Here is a 10,475-nt window from a genome sequence, read left to right as displayed (position 1 = left end):
GGATATCCAAAAAAAATGAACTATAATTATATATTTGAATATACTAATTAATTTAATATATAACATCCAAAATATCTAAAATATACTCTAAATTGTTTAAAATACTTGAAAATATCTAAAAATATCCGAAATAAATATCCAAAATAGCAAAGATATACTCAAAACATCAAAGTAGCTAATGATTCTCCACTCAAATATCCAGCCGAACAAATCAATACTATTAAAAGGGAAGGACTTTGAAAAAATCTACCTATAAAAGTTGTTTGGACCTATTACTTTTAAATTTTTTTGGACTTACCATGTATATTATAACAATAATTGACAACCTTTTTTACCTTATAGACCCCCGATTATTAATCTAACCATGCGAACTGTATACATTATTATTTATAAACCACTAAAACCGATTGCTAAACCACGCTACCCAAATAAAATACATTGCATGAACCAAAAACAAAACACACCCTATTATAACTGTTACGTTAACGAAATATTCATTTCCCTCACATACTACCATCGACTACAAAACACGTTACATGTAAGACACTACACTACAAAGAAGCTTTATACAAGATTTGGGTGTAAGATTATATGATTCAAACACTAAATTTCATTAGTGAAATAATCTTCAAGATTATATGATTTAAACACTAAATTTCATAATTATGAAAAGCCAAACAAAACCAATCTCGCACTTTCAAGTGCGGGTCAAAATCTAGTATTCATATTAATTTTGGGTATTTAGACATACATTATTAAAACAAGTATGTATATTACTTTTAGATTTGGACTTTTAAAATCTTAAAACTATATTTGAATTCGCAAATGAAACTAACATAATTTAAATTGGTAGAAAAACACGAAAATGAATGAACCGAACCCAAACAAAAACTAATAAATCCAAATAAAAATAAATTTCTAAATCCAAAAGCTTGAAATCCGAATAGACTCAAACTGAACTTGATCGGATACATGAATGTCCACCGCTGCATTAACCTTAAAACATATCAGAAAAATAATTCACATTGTTTAACTGCTCTTAAGAATAAATTAACAACAACATACCTTTCTTTTAGTCACAATCCTGAATATATCTCCAACAACAATATAATTCTAAAAATAACTAAGAAATAATTATAAAAGAATATAAAAAATTGTAAAGAGTATAAAATTGTAAATGTTTTAAAAAATAATTCTAAATTATAAAAATAATTTTCAAACAACAATATATTTTATAAAATAAATGAATACATGCGCGGAGCGTGGACAAACCACTAGTGTAATATACTTCTCATAAAACTAATTAGTAATCTATAAAAAATATTCTTCCTTCTGTTCTTAGATAAATTGACGGAATACCTAATGTTATATAAACATACATATATATCTACATATGAAAATTAATTATTTCGAATAATAAGATTTGAAAAGCAATTTTTGTCTCTATATTTTTTTTCCAATTTTAATTATTAAAATAAAATAAAAAAACACGTTAATCTTCATTAAATTTAAGAATAATTTCATAAATGTGTATTTAAACTACATTCTTAAGCAACTTGGGAACAGCTTCGGGTCCATAACCCAAACCTCCCTTGGTGCAAAGTTGTTTGGTTTCAATAGAGCATTCCACGGTTTGATTTTATCACATGATTGGCCTTTCAGGATAGACTGTCGACGGGAGCGAGAAGTAGAGCTTGGGGTTGTGTGCAACCGTGTCTCCTTTGTGGTGAACCGGATGAAACTCGTGACCACCTGTTCTTCGCATGCCCTTACTCATTTACAGTATGGATTGATCTAGCAGGGTTCCTATTGGGTTCTCGTGTGAATCCTGACTGGACTATCACCGTCACATCTCTTCTATCTCATCGCAGGAGGGAGATTGATACATGTCTCCTGAAGCTTGCTCTCCAAGCTAGCATCCATAGTATTTGGCGTGAGAGGAACAGCAGGCGCCATCAGGGTACTCCCCTCAGTGCAGATCAAATGGTTCGGTACATTGACAAGACAATTAGGAACATGATATCCTCATTGCGAAAGCGGAAGCCAATCTACTATGGTGACATGATGCAGTGTTGGCTCACTCGGGATTCTTCGCTACAACCGTAATATGTTATCTTCCCATTATATGATTTGTGTTTCTTTAACTGAAAGCATAGACCTCAGTGGCCTGTAATTTTTTTCTTTTTATGGTTAATCAATTTAAAAATTCAACAAAAAAAAACTACATTCTTAAATGTGTATCAAAGTCGACCTTCATGAATATATATATATATATATGAATATCTTACTGAATTTAAATTTTATATATATATATATATATATATATATTTAGTAAGATATTATTGAATGTATAATATATTCTTAAAGTTTAGTAAAAAAATTCTCAATTTCATTTTTAAATATAAGGAATATATTATCTATATTTCAAAAATATATTCATAAATTATATAAAAGTATTATATATTTACTAATATTTTTCTAAATATGCATATGTCTTAAGCATATGTCATACATATTTAGGGAGGCCTTCTTAAATATAGAAAATTTACATTGAAGAAATCTAATTACATGTTTATGATGATTCCTCAGTTCGTAAAAATAGTTTTTAAAAATTCAGGAAGGTTTTTAAATAGTAGTTTATAAGAAAATCAAAAACAATTGAGATAAATATTTTCTATTTTATTATGTAAAATTTCTTCAATTTATTTACTTATATAAATTTAATAGATAACTAAATAAAATTATAAATAAGGATATAATTATCATTAACTCCTTTAATAAAACCTAAGTTATTCAATTTGACCTTTGGAGGCTGATTAGCGAACAAAATTAAAAAAAAAACTATTTAAGAGATTTCCTTAAATACAAACTATTTAATAATAAATAATTTGATGTTTATAAGGTAGAAAATAATAATTTAATTAATTATCTGAAATATTATAAGAAACGAACAGAAAATATTTGCATTATATTTTTCTATCAAACCATTAGAAAAGAAAACAAAAGAATTTACGACTAACTTTAAACTAAATAACCTATTCAAAAACTAAAATTATGGTTGTCAATTGATTCATACTAAAGTTATCTAAATTGATACCATTTTAATTTATTTTAATATTTTTTAAAATAATATATACATTGTCTTAAGAAAATATAATTAGATAACAAATTGAACTAAAGGTAATTAGAAAAATTAATTTGATTTTACCTAAACAGTTATATTTCAACTCAGAAGAATAACAAAAACCTGATATACAAAGAGTGAATTGGTCAAATTTTTATATATAAAATGTTCTTTATAATTAAGAGTTTTAAAAAAGGATAATTTAGATAAATTTTATAAATAAATAATAGTTTTTTTGTTCAAATAAATAAATAATAGGTAAACATTAAAATATCGCATCAAATAGCCACAAAACATTTTTTTTGTTTCCAAACTATTCCATAGAAATTAAAGTGACAAAATTATTTTTTATTAAAGGGGTAAATTACAATTATATTTCATTTATATATTTACTCAATTATTTATTAAATATATAAAATATGAATCTTTGAAAAATCAAAAGATAATAAAATCAAAATATTTTCCAAAATAAACTCAATCAGATCATAATGACACATCATGTCCTAATATAAACCCAAACATCTCACCTTATTTTCACATAGAGAATGAAGCCTCAACCTCATATTTGAAATCCAAAGAGAGAGTCTGTCCGTTGGGTTGCATCTCTCGTTAGGAATTAGTCTACAGCTAAAGCTTGGTAAGTATAATGTCTCAGGTTAATTAAGAAAAGGTTTACCCTAATCAATTTTGGTAGGGTTTAAAACCTAGTTGAAAAGTAGTGAGTATCATTTAACTTTTTTTCTTTCATTTATTTTTTGTTTTTTTTTTTTTGCCATCTGAATTTTATTTATAAAGTTTGATACATACATAAAGCCTAAAATAGGGTTTCCAATCTACAAACCCAAACAAAACTAAAACCGAAAAGCGAAACGTTGGCCCAACTTACAAACTAGCCCACGACTGGCCCAACCAAAACAAAGTGACAACACATCGATACGTGTTACACCAAACAAGAAGACAGAGACACGTGTATCCCGAGCCTCCACCATCTTCACCACCGGAAACGTCGTCACCGGACCAAACCCAAAGCAGTTAATGTCAATTCCCGGTTCTCCCAAACCGGAATGGTTTTGTTCTTCTTAATTATTAACTTGATTTGGACCAAAACCCATTATTTTTTTCCTTTCTTTTCTGGCCCGCATAGTAAACCCTAGGGTTTCCTCTTCTTTTTCTTATAAATAGAAGTCATCCCCTTCTCTAATCTCCTATTTAGAAATCAGAGCGAAGCCTTGTAGAGTTCCAAAGATATCTGAAAACCCTAGCCGTCAAGGTTTCTCTTTTCTCTTCTCTCTCGCCTGCGTCTCTCTCTCTGTCCTTGGTGTTTGCCGTTTGCTGAAGGCTGGATCTAAGACATCAGAGATCTCTATCAAGCCGATCTTTCCCATTGGCTAGATCTGTCTTCTCTCCTTTCTAGATCTGATCACTGGTGAGGTAAGGAACCCTAGTTCTCGTTTTCTCCATCTCTTTGTTCTCTTTTATCTTGGATCTCTCATCCCAAAATCTTTGGTGGTATTACCAATCCTTTTTGTTGTAGATCTGGTTCGTGGAAAGCTCTAAGCTTCATATCTATTTCTTCTCTCTTTTCCATTCTCAGATCTAAGGCCAATTTGAGGGCTTGTTGCAATCTCTATCTCTTTCTATCATTATCTCAACATGGTAGAAGTGTCTAGGTTGATCATTCATCCCTACTTGTTACTTTCTATAGATCTATTAATATAAATAACTATCCATATGATATATATAAGTATCTTGATGCTTGATGTGTGAAAGACATATATCTGTTGCTAAGGTTGTTAGAATATGGTTGAATGATGTTTGAGGATTGAATGTGATGATTGTATTGATTGGGGTTATTGTATATGAGGTTATATATATATATATATATATATATATATATATATATATATATATATATGTATATATATATATATATATTTGGGAGATGTAATTGAGTTAGAGAAAGGCTTAAGGCCTATGTGTGCCGGTGTAACGTGGTGGAATGACATATATGTATGTCTCGGGCGTTACATCGTTTCTTGTTGGGTCATGTGGCAATCGTTTGAGTTGGCATGATTCATCACCGGAGCGGGCATGCGGCATGCCTGTAAGTGAAGTAACTTAGAAGCATGATGTCGTGGAGACAACGTGGAACGTATGAACATGGTGCCGGATCAAGCGTGAACCGGTGTCGGTAACTTGATTGCGTGAAAGCGTGAGACAGCTTGATGTCGTGGAGACAACGCAACATGAAAGTTCTCGTGGAGACAACGTGGAACGTATGAACATGGTGGCGGATCAAGCGTGAACCGGTGTCGGTAACTTGATTGCGTGAAGGCGTGAGACAGCTTGATGTCGTGGAGACAACGCAACATGAAAGTTCTCGTGCGACAACATGAAGAACGCGGGTACCGATTTAGGTGGCGTGGTCTCATTGTTGGCACCGCCGGGGTTTATCCTCGTTTCTTGTTGATTGCTTTCGATTTACTAAATGTTAAAGTTAGATGCTTATGCTATGTTGTGTGATGATTGTTGGTGATTGATTTCAGGGCTCCTGGAACTTCCCTCACTGAGCTTTTGTCGAAATGCTCACCTCTCCTTCTTCCATTTCATTTCAGGTTTGACTCATATTGGTGGGTTTTTGTCAAAGACGTCCTGGGATCCTAAAGACACATTGTTTCAGCCTCATGGCTGGCGTCAAGTGTCATGATATCGCCTACCATTTCAGCTACGCTGGGTCAGGGTGTCTCAGTTAAACACTGGGTTCAACCGGGAAACAAGACCACAACCAAAGAACGACCTCCAACCTCCAATCTCCAACTACTGTATTGGATATTTAAGGAAGCCATCATCCATAGCAACACCTCACCCAGGTCAAAGAAGACTGTATATTTCCCCACATCAGAAAGCTTCATCCAATGGAGAGCGACAATCGACCGCGTCAAGATCTCATCCGCAACACAAGTTACCAACACATAGACTAAAACACCTCACAGATCTAGAAATCCGGGGAGAACTAAAACCATCACCTGAAGAGAACCAGGTCGGAATCATGATCAAAAGCCATCCGCCTTCACCAGAGAGGTAAGGTGATGACGCCAGAGTTAAAGCTAGCCGGAATAGAAGGATCGCCAGAGTCTGAAACCGCATGCAAAGAACTTAAAAACTTAAGAGCAGAAACCCGACCGACAGTGGCTGTGGAAGCCCACTCTGTCGGCCGGAGAGCTTGATCTCATCGGAGAGGAGTTAGAGATGGATAACTTTTTTTCTTTCTTTTATCATATAATCCCCCTATATATTAAAAGATAAGTCACTTTAGTAAGATCTGGTGACGTGTCACTCATAGCTGAAGTTTCAAAAAAAATTGTTATAATTTGATTGGTCGATTATTTTTAAATTTTATTTATTTAAATTAAATCTAAAAATTTAAGGTAAGTCTAAAAACATTTAACATCACTTGCCATATAATCTAAAGAATATTACAAATAACAATTTATGGTAACTAAATCTCGAAATTATAGAAAGATTAATAATGTTATATTTATTACTTTTAATATTTATAAACTATAAAATATAATGAACGAATTTTTATATAAGATAATTATAATAGTTTTATACTCTACTTTAACGTTAGTTGGGGGGGGGGAGGGTTTAACGTTAAAATTCCTTATTCATTCCTTATTATCTATTATTTAAATCCTTATAGTGGGATTTTTTTATGAAGTTAAATCACTTATCTAGAATATAATATAAGATATGTATGCTAATCAAGTGCAATATATTTATTGTGTGTGATCATCTTCGGTACGTCTGAGAGCCAAAGCTAATCTCAAAGCTTTTTAAAAACTTTGAAACTCATTGACGTTGTCCTATCAATTATATAATTTGTTATCTTTTGGGGATTGTTTACATCTTTAAATATTTTTGTTAGAATTACCTCTTTTCTGACTCAAGGCTTTTAGAGAAAGAAACCGTAAATCATCTCTGCTGTTACAATGAAACCAATGATAATAAATCTCAGGTAATTCAAATCTCTCTTTTATACTTCATGACTGATTTTTTTATTGGGGTTATGCGTGAAATATTTTTTTTTCTCAATTATATTTTTCTGATGTTTTAAGATTAGTGTTAAATATGATCGTTTTCTAAACGTTCTAATGTATTCTTTGTTCATATGAACATAGTATAAATATCAATATGTAACATCGAATCTTTCATATTAATCATATACATGTAACATAAGTATTATATAGTTGTAAATATAATATCAACTAGGGTCGGCCCGCCCTACGGGTGGGATCAATATTAAAAAATAATTTAAATAGTTAGGATAAATTTTTAATATAATTATTTATTAATTAAAAATATATATATTTTAGTTAAATTTTGTACATGTTATTCTATTTGAATACCAAAAAAATCATGCTATCTGGAAAATTTAGATATGATTTTCTAAAATAATATTTCTTGTTTTAAAAATATGATTTTGTCTGGTTAAAAGTGTTAAGATAATTTATTTTTTTAAGTAATCTATGTTTTATCTATACATTAAGAATTAGATGTGGCATTTAAGGTAGCCCGTGGTTTGGGTACATTGTCATTCAGTTAGGCTAATTCACGTTTAACAATTTATTTTGATGTTTGAATTTTTTATGGTGTATTTTGTATATATTTATTTTTACAAAAATGGATACTTGTTTGGTTGTTGTGAGCAATAAACCTTTTAGAACAATTATTTATATGTTATCATGTCTGAATACCTTTTAATCATGTTAAATATTAAGTTAAAACTCCATTGCGAGATTAAATGTGGGCCATAATTATGTTTAGCAGAATGCTTTTATTAGAAAAAAAAAATTATTTATGTCTGTTAGAAAGTGTTTTCTAAGCTTCTCAACTCTTTGAAAATTTATTCAAGTTTTTTGTTATATTTTTGTCAGCGAAAAAGTAGACTTGCATTTTTTTTTATTTTACTAATTTTGTTAATAGACAGCATACATTTTAAATACATTTTAAATGCATTTCTAACATTACATAGATAACCAATCAAATTTTTATTTAATTTTGATCAGTATTAAAATCTGTAATTTAAATATAATTTTAAATTTAAGATTTGATGTTTTGGTATCGGAGAAGAACATATTGGGAAAACCTTAAAATAAGATTGAATTTAAAGACACAAAAACCAACTTTAGTTATTCAATTTTAATATGTTCCTTCAAACAACTTTCTATTTTCTCTACCCAAATTGAAATTACAAAGTGTTTATATATTCAAAAGGGACACAAATCTCTTTCTTTCTTGTTTTGGTTCCATATTGTCTTTGTTACAGCAAAGAAAAAAAGGACTGATAACAAATTACTAATTGGGACAAAGACAGTTGATCAAAAAAAAAAAAATTGGGACAAAGACTAAACAAAAAGCACAGACTCTCAATGTGAAAATTATAGGAATCTAATAAACTTCTGTAGAAAAGTCACTCCACAATATTCACATGTCTATAAATGTAGATATATATATATATATATATGTCAAGTCTCCAAGCTATAACCAATTCCTGCAACAATACAATTGCATTAGTAACACATCACGTTGTTTTCAATCATCAAGAGCAAATGCTGTCTTAGTTCTTACCTCTGTGTTGCTCATGTATCCAAAACCTCACATTCCTCCTCCACTGGAAATTTTACAACCCGAGCAGCCCATATGCGAATCTCCTCCTCTTGTAGACCTAAACCCATTCTATTGCTTCACCAACTGTTCTACACTTCTCTTATATGCTTCCTACTCCAGAAAAAAATCGTGACATATAATAGAAGTTTATTCTTTCTTAACAAAAAAATCTTACAAAACTGATTAAGCTTCTCTAAACACATTGACCAAAAATACATACCTTAAAACAAACACTCAAGGATCACTTTTTAATGCTTGAGAAGCCTATTGGCTTCCTTGAAACAACTAAACTAAGCACCAAGAATTGTCACTAAGACGGATCACGTTATCTTACTAAAAAGGCATTGTGCATGATAACGATGATAAAGAGAGATAGAGTAAGAGAGTAAGGGATTTTAGTAACCATGTCATGAGTGAAATGATCTTGTTGTCTTTTGCATCCGTCTTAACAGTTTTCTCTTCCTCTTCTTCAACATCTTTATCCTTGCATAGTGTCGTTCATCTTCATACTCATCCCTGCCCAAGTCATGGTCAAAATATTCTTCATAGAATTGATCGTCTGGGTCTGCGTCGTCATACTCACCATTCTCCAGTTTGTTTCTGGGAATTTTCTGATTACCTCTCTTGAATACCCCCTCTGATTGCAGTCCCCTATTAACATTTAAGGTCTTTGTTATTTAGAATCAAAGCTTGGGCAGAACATTAGTATAAACTTGTAAATGTGTTGTTAGTTGAAAGTGTCTTCACAATTTTACTTACCTTCTTATGAAACCTTCTTCAAATATTTCCAGAAATCCAGTGGCCCATCGATCTGTATTCTCTATCCACTCGTTGTGCAGCCGTTTTACAGTTTGGATCTGAATTTTTTTATTTAGACATTAGCAGAACTTTTTGCTCAATATGAACATTACAAACACACAATATCTCTAAAAGACTAAGATACATAATTAACTGATTTGCAGAACCTTTTGTGGAACTCAAAACCAAAAAATAATAATAATAACGTTAAAACTAAACCTGGTAAAGTTTATGCTTTCTATTCTGTGGGCCGGACTTCAAATCGGAGAAGACCACCCTCAAGGAAGCCATTAAACAGTGAATTAGTATACTCTAAAGAGATAAGAGAAGAGTGATGAGGAGAGGATGATTTCTAGAAGAGAAATACGAACATATTTATACCCAAATCGACAGAGCTTCAACGACGCAAACTCGAGGGGGTATAAATATAGTGGGCGTCAGATTTGGGATTAAACACCAAGAAATCATAACGAAAACTGTTTCAGTAACGGTGAAGAAACTCTAGCGTCACCATAGCTGTCGCAGGCAGAGGAGAGAAGGACACACTTTTCTGCCTTATCATATTAGGATTATGGGCCGAAAATACAGTACAAACTTAAGCCCATTATATCTAACTTAAATGAAACGGAACGTTTCTTTTACATAGACACGTGTCAACGCGGAGGCTTCCTATTTCTGACGAGTCGTCTTTGTTGGCAGTACCCGGAGTGATTGAAAGTCTCTTTTATATATAAAGATTTATTATTAATGTTAATGCCTGCACATGCATGCGGAAGGTCCACCTAGTAAGTAATAAAAGTAGAATATAAGCCTCATATAGGCTGTCTACGTAGGATAGGAAAATCAACTAATCAGTAAGTCCGAATTTGCCACATCATCTCAT

At 31.4% G+C, this 10,475-nt stretch overlaps 1 non-coding gene across 3 annotated transcripts; it reads right to left on the bottom strand.

The window, feature by feature from the left end:
• Positions 1–8,458: 8,458 nt before the first annotated feature.
• LOC103868846 lies at positions 8,459–10,184 on the bottom strand. Of its 3 annotated transcripts, none has more exons than XR_633044.3 (6): positions 9,812–10,184; positions 9,554–9,651; positions 9,378–9,445; positions 9,015–9,310; positions 8,756–8,905; positions 8,459–8,678 (listed from the first exon to the last, which is right to left on the bottom strand). It is a non-coding gene; the product is annotated as an uncharacterized LOC103868846 (transcript). The 3 variants fall into 3 exon arrangements; XR_004458196.1 differs by having other exon boundaries at positions 9,015–9,445; positions 9,812–9,847; positions 9,974–10,178; XR_633042.3 differs by having other exon boundaries at positions 9,015–9,445; positions 9,812–10,180.
• Positions 10,185–10,475: the final 291 nt, after the last annotated feature.

Source organism: Brassica rapa, chromosome A05, assembly GCF_000309985.2.
Source record: "Brassica rapa cultivar Chiifu-401-42 chromosome A05, CAAS_Brap_v3.01, whole genome shotgun sequence".
NCBI lineage: Eukaryota > Viridiplantae > Streptophyta > Magnoliopsida > Brassicales > Brassicaceae > Brassica > Brassica rapa.
The sequence above is the reverse complement of the archived record's forward strand: the minus strand, read 5'-3'. Positions and strand labels throughout refer to the sequence as shown.